This window comes from Neodiprion lecontei, chromosome 4 (assembly GCF_021901455.1).
Source record: "Neodiprion lecontei isolate iyNeoLeco1 chromosome 4, iyNeoLeco1.1, whole genome shotgun sequence".
NCBI lineage: Eukaryota > Metazoa > Arthropoda > Insecta > Hymenoptera > Diprionidae > Neodiprion > Neodiprion lecontei.
In genome coordinates, this window is record NC_060263.1 from 10,486,073 (window position 1) to 10,498,286 (window position 12,214).

General features: G+C 37.5%; 2 long non-coding RNA genes across 2 annotated transcripts; one reads left to right on the forward strand and one right to left on the reverse strand.

Moving 5' to 3' along the window:
* Nucleotides 1–1,415: 1,415 nt before the first annotated feature.
* Nucleotides 1,416–3,970, reverse strand: LOC124293845. The gene is made up of 3 exons (XR_006903717.1): nucleotides 3,917–3,970; nucleotides 2,759–2,971; nucleotides 1,416–1,650 (listed from the first exon to the last, which is right to left on the reverse strand). It is a non-coding gene; the product is annotated as an uncharacterized LOC124293845 (long non-coding RNA).
* Nucleotides 3,971–11,202: 7,232 nt separating this feature from the next.
* Nucleotides 11,203–11,584, forward strand: LOC124293844. Its single transcript, XR_006903716.1, has 3 exons — nucleotides 11,203–11,251; nucleotides 11,344–11,445; nucleotides 11,527–11,584. It is a non-coding gene; the product is annotated as an uncharacterized LOC124293844 (long non-coding RNA).
* Nucleotides 11,585–12,214: the final 630 nt, after the last annotated feature.

Genomic DNA, 12,214 nt, shown 5'->3' on the forward strand with positions numbered 1-12,214 from the left:
CTGCTTGTGCCGTGATCTCTCAGCAACTGTACTACATCGTAAACTCCGGACCTTGTTGTTTTAAATAGTGATCTTGAACCATCGTTCTAACAACTACGTACTTGGCAACATTCAAGCACGTTCAATATCTGTATTTCGTCATAATTATACGTTTTTTTTACTGTATATTTTAATTCCAAAATCGGCAGTATCAACAAAGAATCATGCGTGGCGGTAGTGGGGTTACGGGAGAGCAAAACTCTGCCAATGATTTAAATGGGGGAGCCATCAATCTTATTGCAGGAAATTGTTTTGCGTTCAAATTTTTATCAAAATCAAAAATAAAAATATCGACATTCTCCCACTGCCTTCAATTAGCTATCTGGTTACCAAGGTGAGGCCAGAATCACTCATTTAGAGGCGTTATAACCATATACGTACGTATCTACGTACTTTCGAATTTCGCGTCGCTGCTAGCAGTTTGATCCATGGTGTAAAAGAAAATAAGGTGTGTTCTTGTGCACCTCTGCTCCTTCGGTCAATTAGAACGTGCCCCCATATGACGTCATATTGAGCAGTATTTTTAAAAGCTATAAATCACCTATTCATTCGTACGTCTACCAAGTCTTATTTGATGGGAGAATAATATTCAAATATTCAATAATTGGTTACAGACGATATGTTGTACTTCGACAACAGAAACGGAATTTTTGCCCTGACATCATGTGGGGATCACGTGGCTTTGTTACTGCGCATCTCCGTTTAGAGCACATTGTTTCCTTACACCATAGTTTGATTTATCGCCGCCTACCGTTACGCTGCGCAATTTTCGCAGGACTCCGCAAAAGGTTATGCGAAGTTAAAGGATAACTCGAAGGCTTTAAATAAAACTCGCTGAAAGTTAATATATGTACATGTATAGGGGAGGCTAGAGCAAGACAAGGGCCACCCGCGAAATTTCACTATCATTAAATTCCTACATCAATCGCATATTGAGTTATACAAAATAATTTGAAAATCGTTTACTTACCGTATTTTATTGGTGAAATTTGATTTCTCCGGTTTCCCATTCTGCCACCGTCTCCCCTTTGTGTACGCACTGAACTTTATTTATTATATGAACAATGCAAACAACCTCACGCTACCACGGCCTGGCAGGAGCTGACTCCGTCCCAGCGGAGTGACACTTAATGCTTTAGTACAGGACCCTTATTCAACAACCTATTGCAAAACACGAACTGGGTGAAGAAGTAACCAAAGGTTAGTAGCGAACTTTCAATTTTGTCCCATGTTTATTAGTAATACAATTTTATGCAGCGAACTCTCGTGATATAAAAGCAACCAAATTTCTATTATTTGTTATTATTATAATCAGTACTGCCACTCTTACTAGTCAATTTAAAATTTAACATTTATTAACCACTTTTCTTTCAATACATTTCAAATACATACGTAAGAAGGACCTCTTCAACATTTATTTTTGTTGCTGTGGTAATAGAATGGCATAAGTTCTCAAATAAACAAGTGGACGGGGAAACTCGTGTCACCTCGCTGCTCCGTCCGAACCTTCTCTCCTGCACCTCACGCTTAGGTATCTGGATGGCGCCACTGACAGAATCCATGCAGAATCCACTGGTAGCGCTGCCTTGGTCTACGGGGTCGAACTACGAACTATCTCTCACAATTAGAATAGGTTGGTGGTGACAATTTACATTTGTTTGAATGATATATGTACGTTTTTCCTCTTAGAGTAAGTATCGTGTTTATAAAGTGCAATGAAACTGCATGGAGGCAGTGTCAGTTCTCTAATAATACTTTATGTGGCATTCCCTTGAAGTCAGTGTTTTAGGACAATCATAATGATAACAGTACGAGCTAAAGGCGAGCCGAAAGTCACACAGTGTGCCTGAGCGAACTTTAATTGAGGGTGACAAGAGAGGTCTTATTTTTGGATTTCGTTCTAGAATGCTTCAGAAACAATTTCCAAGAAGAATTAAAAATATTCTTAGAACTGTTTTTTATTTTTGCTATTGTTAATGCAAATTTTTTGACTAATTTGAAAAAAGGATTTATTTTCGAAATAAGTTATGTTTAAAGTACAAAAATAAATATAAATATTGTATAAAAAATGTATTTTTACATAATACTTTTTTTATATATATATACCTAACTTCATGCCAACGTAAAAAACTACGTATTCACAAAAAAAAGAGCTTATACTTTTACAACTCACAATATAATACCAGTGAACATTTATTTTGATTTAAAACCTTGATTTCTTCTTTATTTAAAGAAAATGCTTCATCAGAAGAACAGATATAATCGATGGTGTGTGTGAAAAATTAAAGTTGGTGCTATAGGATGTTTACATTCATCATAATATAAGGATTTAGTGACCATGAAATTGTCTTTTGTAAATAAATACATCTCTAAGCATTCGCATTTACTTATTTTGTGTTATAGCGTGTTTATATCGAGTATAGTAAGAAGATACAGTGATTCGGAAATTCGTCTCTGTAAACAAACGCAAATTTGTCCGGTCATCGATATTGTTCTCATATTAATTAATTTGCACTGAATCGTTGTAGAGCACGATTCATTTATATCCGATACACATTAAAATGTCGTTTAGTGCCGATCATGCATTGAGTTGTACGGAAAATCATTAAAAAAATGTGGTTAGATTGATTAAAAAAAAGAGTAGAATGACTAAAATTAAAGGCAAGCTGGTTGAAAAAGTAATGTGTGTTACAGACTAATAATAAAGACGATCGTTTACCGAGTTTAATTTGCAGTAGTTGTCAATTTAAGGTTTATGCACTGTTTGGTGATTGAAGGTCGTTGGATATCGCGCCATCATAGTTTCTCGTGATCGCCGCGCTCTATCGGCTCGTGGCAGCACTAGTGTCTGAGTTTCGCTGATGAGTGAGCAGACGCGCTCACGAATTTATATCAGTCGTCATAGTCCAGGAGAATAAAATTAAGTTCTATTCTGGAATAACGTAGGTTAGCCGATTTTTTTATAGGTTCATTAGAGACTGACTAACATATTTTCACCTATGCCCCAAAAAGTTAGATTGTTTAAACTTTTGAGACCCCACATTTTGTTAAATAACGTCTTTGTTACGGGTCATACATGAAAACTGTTCAAACAAAAGTTGTTCGTCTCATCATTGTCGATAAAACAAGCTGTCGTGAGATCAATTTCCTCTATTTGTTTAGTTGCAAGATGCAAAATGCCGTGGAAAAAAAAATTCACATTTCTTGTTATAAATTGATGAATAAAAAACGCGTGGCTTTGAAACTCATGGTACAGGTAATATGAAGTGTCTTCAAAATTATTGTGCAAGGCTTTTTTGGCTGTGTTATGTATAGTTGAGCAACAATCCGCGACAAGCCAAAATCCGTATATCGTCTGCCCTTTCTTATGTGATTGGCCCACGGGTTGCCAAAAAATCGTGGAGTCAGTTCGTTGCTAGTACTTTCCATAAATGAAAAAAGAAAATTTTTATACTCGAAAATCACAATTTTTGGGTGACTTGAAATTTTTTGCTTTTAAACAAATAGAGATATCTCCGAGAATATTCATATTATTGTAAATATTATGATGGATTGTACTTGCCCTTCACTTTACGAGTAATTAAAAAAAAATGGGTGCGTGTACTTATGTACGCGCGTGAGAAGTTATACTTCTTTGGCATCATTAAAAAACAATAAAACAAATAACGGATGTCTTACATTATATTTAAATAATCTATTAAATTTTTGTCACGAACTTTTTATTAAATGTTCTATTAAATTTATTTCTTTATTTTGTAAATATTAAAAAACCAATAATAAATATTCAACATTGATAATTTAATAATATTTAGTATTAATTATATTAAATAATGATATTTTAATTTATATCAATAAATAATACATACGGATAACTAACCTCAATTATATTGGAGCACTTGAAAAAGTATTTTAGCACAATTTTTTCACTAATATTCACAAATTTTTCGAGACTTAATGAATTCGGTTGAGTGGGCAACTTCATCCTGTTAATTTTGTATTACACTGATGCGCGCGCATCTTGAATGAATTCGGTTGAGTGGGCAACTTCATCCTGTTAATTTTGTGTTACAATTTTGTGTTACAGTGATGCGCGCGCATCTTGAAATTTCACTCTCATCAGTTTTTCATAACGCGCCTAAAGAAGTATAACTTCAAAACAAAAAAATGAATATCTTGATTAGAACCGGAAATAACGGTGTTTAAGTGTTATTTTGTTTATTGTTGTTGTAATTAATGTTGAGGGGGAAAAAAATCAACTGTCTCTCAACACCCCAAGGCATCACCGTGAATTTTTTCAGATCTCTAGGTGCGTTATATCTAGTAAAAAAAAATTATTCAACGTTCGTCGAGCGACGTTAGTCGGAGTAATGAAGCCGGGCGGCGCCGTGGTGGGAGGCTTGTGGCTTCGCGCGCCCGGCTGTTCTCACCGCTTAATTAACAACTCAATAACTCCGTTAATAATTATCGTACATTTTTTTTTTTTTTTTTTCAGAACTATGCTATTTTTTGCTCAACAATTCGAATCTGTAATTAGATTCTTAATACTCATAATATTTTTTTTTTTCTTTTGGATTTTAGTCATATTCTTAGGAAATATTGCTATAAATAACTTTAGGTATATAATATCTGTAAATTTTAAGATGAAATGAAATTAAAAAAAACTTAATTACGGTGGTGTGAGTATGTATACAAATATATATATATATATATCTTTATACACATATATAATGGAAGAGCGAGAGAGATTCCAAGCGTTATAACGGGTTTTTGCTTTGAAATATGTAGTTTCCTCACATGTATATATATATTTCTATACATTAGACTCGTCCAAAATTAAAAAAAAAAAATTAAAAATACGTAGGGTAATGGTAGGAAAAATGAAACTGATTTAAGCGTCAATTATATTTAATGTTACAATACATAAAATAATGGTGAACATGTGACCATAAATATCCATACATATTTTTTTTCGCTCGAAATTGTGTATAGAAATATATATACATCCACGTGAGGAAAATACATATTTCAAAGCAAAAACCCGTTATAACGCTTGGAATCTCTCTCGCTCTTCCATTATATATGTATTGTAACGGACAGCTGTTCAAAATCGCATCAATATCAACCGTGCCCGTGACATACGCAAAACATGTCAACAACTGACACAGACAGCTGATCAAGACGACCATCGATAGCGACCATGACCTGCTAGCATCCAAAATAATAAACAAAGACGACGGACGCTGACCAACGCATACCAGGACGACGACCCACAACAGGACACACAAATAGGGAAATGACGTCTGTAGGATCATCCAACAACAGCTCCGGAAGAGTATAAAACTGGAGCACCGCGAAGAGCGGTTACCAGTTGCCGGGCAAAGCGCCGAACTGCGTCACAGTGTAGAAGGGTAGTCACAGTTAGGGGACCAGTTGTCCGGCAAAGCGCCGAACTGCGTCACGTAGTAGAAGGATAATCAAAGTTATTAGACCAGTTGACCGGCAAAGCGCCGAGCTGCGTCATATTGAAAAGAAATGTTGTTCGCCTAGAGAACATTATCGAATTTAGCTTCAAGTTTAGGGAAAAGAACCTCAAGCAAAGCGCTTAGTTCCAATATTAGGGAAGATATTGTTTATTAGAGTCCACGATAGCCCGGGACTGCTAAAGAGTTAGAAAAGATATAAAACGTTTGAGCTGTAGGGAGATTTAGGAGCAGAACCGACGAATTCTGTTAGTTTTATTATTTCTTTAAGTTTATTTTTCTATTTTTATTCTCTACGGTTATATTTTGTAAAACCTTATTTTGTCTTTAGACAAAGACCATTGTATCTGGATTGATCGCTATTAAACTTATGTTATAGTTAAGCATGCATTCGTCTGTCTCGCTGTCGACGCATTCCTCGAATACATAACTTTATCTTGAAAAGGGGAGGGAAATAAAACCAACAGTCAGCCAAGGATTTCCCTGGTCTGAAAGGTTAGCGAGGTTTTGGGTCAATAACCCACAACAAAATATAGGCAGGCGACTCTGTTTACTCAGAGTTCACGATTAGAAGGGAGTACTGGGAAACCCGTATCTCCGACCAGGTGACATACGCTTTCTTTCACTTGTCTCCAGTTGAAGCAACAGCCTACAAGCCCTTGTCTTTCCTGAGGGAGCAACTGCGGAGGTGTTTGTTCACATTCCTAGGCGGCTTTGGTGATACCTAAGTCCGTATAGTTCGATTATCAAGGATTTTTGAGTCTGATAAGCTGATCCAGCTTTTACCCATCGGCGGGGGGGGGGGGGTTCCTTATAAATCTATTAAAATTGACAAAGAACACTCGAATAACGGGTTTATCACATAGGCTGTGGCCCAGGATAAACCGCACCCGTTAAAGTGTACATATATATATTGTTACAAAGGGTGAAATCACCCGTTTTGCCCCCTTTTTAATGATCTAGTAGTCGGCATAGATAAAAGACGTTTATAAACCTCTTATGTCTTAAAAAGAATAAGGTTGCTGCGCCAACCAACATTATTGTAAAAACAGTCTTGTTTCAGACTTTAAATAAGAAACATATATCTTGCATTAAAAGCATTTTTCACGATATTTTATTCACGCTCTTGATTTCTTTTGATTCGATAATAAGTAAACTCGCGGATCCATATTTTATTAACGTAACGCCTAAAACGTTACATTTCTACTCCCCCCGAGGAAAAGAGTCATCCCGACTCGGGAAAGATAAAACAACTATAAAGTATTCTAGTAGTCAGTGCTCAAAGGTGAGTTGGAGCTGTGGCTCTAAAAATTTAAGAACTCCCTTTTTTACTATCTGGCATTTGCCCACAGTCTCAAGGTAAACCACAGAAAACCTTGAGCAGATAGTTGAGCGTTAAATAATCTCAAATATTTATGTGCCATGTTTTATAAAGGTCAGTGTTAATGAGTGTTATGTGGCTTCATGAATTCAAAGTTAACAGCAACGGTCCAGATCGATGTCGAAAAGAAATCCGATCTTCTTCATGAAGGATTGCCCAAACGAAACAGGTTCGGGTGAAAACATCGAGGCGGGAACCGAAAATTCCAGGACCCAACAGGATAAAAAAAACAGACTCCTTTTCACAGGAAATAGGGAAATAGATGGGTGACTGATCCTAATCTTCTTTAGAAATAGCTCACCCTAGAGTTTTGGAAGGACAAATGTGAGTGGTGGTATAACAATTAAAATTCACTAAGTGAATTTGGGAGAATACTTGAATAAAGTAAATTGAATATGTATTCAAAAGAAAAGAAACGATCTTATCTGATTCATTTCTGTGTCCTTCTTCAAAATTAGACCACCAGTCATCTTCAGGAATCGGAGAAAGATCGGATGGGAAAAGGCTGTGTCAAGTAACCTGAAAAAGTACTCACAAAAACTGACACTTAAGGTTAATAAAATGTGAAAATCAAGCAATCGCTCATCGACCTCGAAAAATAATCGTGGCTCTTTTCACATTAATAAACCAAAGCCTATCTGACACAAAACTCAATTCTGAGAAGAAGTTTCTAAAAAGAAACAATCGAAGAAAACAAATTTCAAATTGATTAGCAACTCAGAAATAACAAATCATTATAAGAAAAGTAGTCATTGAAGACAATCCTTATACAATTCCGCCGAACCACTCAAAAGCACACATCATGAACCCGAACTCAAAAGAACATATTTCCCTAAATGCGGGAGCATTATCACGCAAATGTCTCCCGGGTAATATCGAAGATCTCTCAGAAAAAGAAATCTGTGATTTTCTTGATTCAAAATGGGAAGAAATGTCATGTGGCAAGTTAGAAGGATTTCAAGAAAAAGCCAGAACGGATTATTCTTGCGAATCTTGCTTCATCCTCCAGTAAGTTCATCATATCGAATAACACAAATAAATTATAAAAAACATAAAAACATTTTTTTTTTAAACAGCTCAGAACCCAAATTACTGGACCATATAATATCCTTTCACCTCACATTCCACGAAGAAAAGGCTAAATGTTGGATCTGTGGCCAAAGTCTGTTCGTTGCAAAAAGAGGGACGAGTAGGTGCAATGAATGCGAAAAAGTGAAAGAGGAAATTAAAAAAATTAAAAATGTTACTCGTTACTTTCTTTTTTAATTACATTGATTGTTAAAATTAGAATAAAGTTTCTTATTGAATAAATCCCTTAAACGCCAAACAAGAAATTTCTCTAGCCTTGTCCGTGTGTCATTGCAAAACAAAAACTAGAATAAACTTGGTCGGCTGTGGATTCTGCATTGATAACCAAAACAGGAGCCGATAAAGAAGAAAAAGTTTGTTTTACTAGCCAATCTTCATGAACCTCATGGATAGTTCTGAGTAACTCTAAAGAAATACTCGATTCTTCCTCACGAGAACGGGAACTAACTCGAGCAAAAGAAGTTTCTGGGGAAACTCGCAAATAAACAATCAAATCTACTCTGAGCTCAGACGAGCGAATGAGAAGATCAAAATTTTTTGTCAATAAATGTGATTCGAAGTCGCGAAAATTACCTAATCTTCGACGAGCTTCTACAAAACAATTGCTACTGAATATCGATCTTTCCATCACCTTTACAGGCAATGAAGTCGTCTGCAGATGTCTATCTAACATAACCATTTGAGCGAAATGCTGAAAATAATAGCAATAACGATCTGGATCTTGATACATCAAATCTAAAAGATTAATTCCAGCTACATTTCGATATTCTTCAAGAGGTTCTAAAAGTGTACAGACCTGGCGATTTGCTAAAAACCTCTTGGTGAAAGTTGTTTTTCCGCATCCGATATTTCCTTCAATAATAATCGTAAGCGGTCGAGTTTTACTCAAATGAATTCCGAAAGGTCAATTCTTCTCCCAATCGATGACCGACTGTAAAGAAGGCCAAATCGATCACAGTCGTCAAGGGTGTTCGTTTGAAGATCTAACCTCGAAGGACGTTCCTGGTCTTGAAGAGACTGTTCCAGGTTGATCTTCTTCAAATGGAGCAAGACGATCCAAGTGAACCACTTTCTGACGCGAATGAGGAGATCTTCGGATTCTATAAACAACATCATTTATCCGGTTAACCACTAAGTAAGGGCCTTCCCAATTTCTTTGTAGCTTTGGACATCGTCCTTTCTGTCTTCGAGGTTGAAAAAGCCAAACAGAATCTCCAGGATTAAATTTTAAATCTCTGGCTCGAATATCATAACGAGTTTTTAATTTATCTGAAGCCATAGAAATTCTATTCCTAGCAAAGTGATGAATTTCTTCTAAACGTTGTTGTAATAAAAAGGCATAATCTGTTTGATGTTGTCTTTGCACAGGAACAGGGCCTTTTTCCAAATCTGACGGAAGTCGAAGATTTCTTCCAGTAAGCATGAGGGCTGGCGTCTGCTTCGTCGTCTCATGAATCGCAGATCTGTAAGATAAGAGGAAGAAAGGGATCCAGGAGTCCCAGTCTCTCTGATTCTGCTCTACGAAGGACGACAAATATTGTAGCAAAGTTCGATTCAGACGCTCTATCATGCCATCAGATTGCGGATGCAAAGGAGTTGTACGAGTTTTCCTAACCCCTAAAATCTGAGTAACCTCTTTCATTAAGGTTGACTCAAAATTTCGGCCTTGATCAGTATGAAGTTCTAGAGGAACTCCGTGTCTACAAATAAATTCTTTAACGAATGCCTGTGCTACAGTAGAGGCTTCTTGATCAGCGAGAGGAACCACTTCAGGCCATTTAGTAAAATAATCAGCAATAACCAAAGCATATTTATTTCCAGAATGGGTTATCGGGAGAGGTCCAAGAATGTCCATCGCTATTCTTTCAAATGGAGCTCCCACGTTGTAAATTTGAAGAGAGCTTTGTCCCTTCGCTCGAGGTCCTTTCTTTGCCGTGCAGATTCAACATCTTCGACACCAATCTTCAACGTCCATCCGGCAACGGAGCCAAAAGTAGAAGTTGCGAATTCTGCCCAGAGTTTTATTTGACGCGAAGTGTCCGCCTGCAGGAGAATCATGATAAAGAGCAAGAATCTCTGGAACTCGTGACCTGGGAACCAAAGTTGCCACCTGATTTCTTTCAAGTCTGCAGATTCCCATTTCCGGTATAAAATTCCATCAATTAAAAGGATAGAGTCCCATTGAGCCCAATAAATTTTCAAATCTGACTCGGCTAAGGATATATCCTGCCAGTCTGGGCGAGTTTCTGCTTCTTTCCAAGACTTCACTTGATTCAAAGTGTCGTCCTCTTGTTGTGATTTTCTCCATTCCTCCTGGTTATTTTCGAAAGAAATCTTCCGTATTATAAGAGAGGGGTCACGATTTTTCTCTAATCGTGCACACTGTTTACACTCTGGCATTTCCTCGCAGGGTCTTCGAGAGAGAGCATCAGCGTTTCCATGATGAATTCCTGCTCGATGACGAATATCAAAATCGTACTGACGGAGCCTTTCTAACCATCTAGCTACCTGACCTTCAGGAGATTTGAACGAAAGTAGCCACCTGAGAGAAGCATGATCTGTACGTATCAAAAATTTCCTTCCGTACAGATAATGGTGAAAATGTACTACAGTCTTAACGACAGCTAAAAGCTCTCTACGAGTGACACAATAATTCCTCTCGGTTTTGCTCAAAACTCTGCTGAAATAGCTTATCACTCTCTCTTGACCTCCCTGAATTTGTGACAAAACCCCGCCTATTCCTGAAAGAGATGCATCCGTATCTAAAATAAAAGGAATTTCGACCTCTGGATAAGCTAAAATCGGCGAAGAAATAAGATTTTCTTTTAATTTCTTGAAAGCCTCTTCGCATTCCGGGGTCCAGTCAAAAGGAATCTTGATTCCGGTCAAATGATGGAGAGGTTTAGCTATACTAGCGAAACCTTTTACAAATCTTCTGTAATACGTACAAAGGCCTAAAAAGCTCTGAATTTGTTCTTTATTCTTAGGTGTCGGCCAAGAAGAAACCTTCTCTATTTTAGATGGGTCGGTCTTCACACTTTGTGCTGAAACGATATGTCCGAGGAAGCCTACTTCTTTCTGGAACAGATGGCATTTTTTCGGGCTCATTTTCAGACCTGCTTGCTTCAACCTAGCGAAAACTTGTCTGAGATTTTGAACTTCTTCTTCAAAGTTCTTGCCAAAAACGATTATATCGTCTAAATAAACGAGGCATATTTTGCCAGTGAGCCCATGGAGAACAGCCTCCATCATTCGTTCAAAGGTAGCCGGGGCATTACTCATACCAAACGGCATAACCTTGAACTGCCATAATCCTCCTAAACCCGTAACAAAAGCTGTTTTTTCTTTATCTAGAGGATCCATTTCGACCTGCCAGTATCCGCTCTGAAGATCTATGGTGCTGAACCAAGTTGCACCAGCTATCAGGTCGAGTGTCTCATCGATTCTGGGTAAAGGGTAAGAATCCTTCTTCGTTATATCGTTCAGCTTCCTGTAATCGATACAAAATCGTTTGGATCCGTCCTTTTTGTTAACAAGGACGATTGGTGAGGCCCAGGGACTAGACGATGGTTCAATAACATCGTTCTTTAGCATGTCTTCCACAAGCTTTTTCACCTCTTCTCGGGCGTTGAGAGCGAGTCTTCGAGGAGCTTGTTTAATTGGTGAACTCTCTCCGACGTCGATCTTGTGCTTGACAGAAGTACATCGGCCCTTATCACCACTATCTTTGGCGAAAGAATCTATAAATTCTAGCAAAAGAGATTTAAACGATTCTACTTGAGCTGAATTTAACGAAATCGAAGATTTCTTAACAAGGCTCTGTAAATGTAAAGGAAAATGTTGTTGCAAATCATCCTCCGAAAGTTCTATTTCTCTAATTCTAGGAGGAGTCCAATAAATTCCATTTCTATTTGTACAAAGAGTTATTTCGCGATTGTTTGAAGCTAGTGAATTTCTCTTAGTCGAGATAACACAGTTATGAGCTGTAAGAAAGTCTATTCCCAAAATACCTTCATCCTCTATATCTGCTATAAAAACCTTATGTGGAGAGTCGATACACCCAAAAAGGTTAATTTGGACAGTAACCTGTCTCAAAACCGGGGTCGTCTCTCCAGTGGCTGTTCGCAGAGATAAAGAGGGAACAATCTGGTCATCGGATTTAAAGAGATCCGATCGAACTACGGTTACTTCCGCGCCCGTGTCTATTACCCACAGACAATCGACG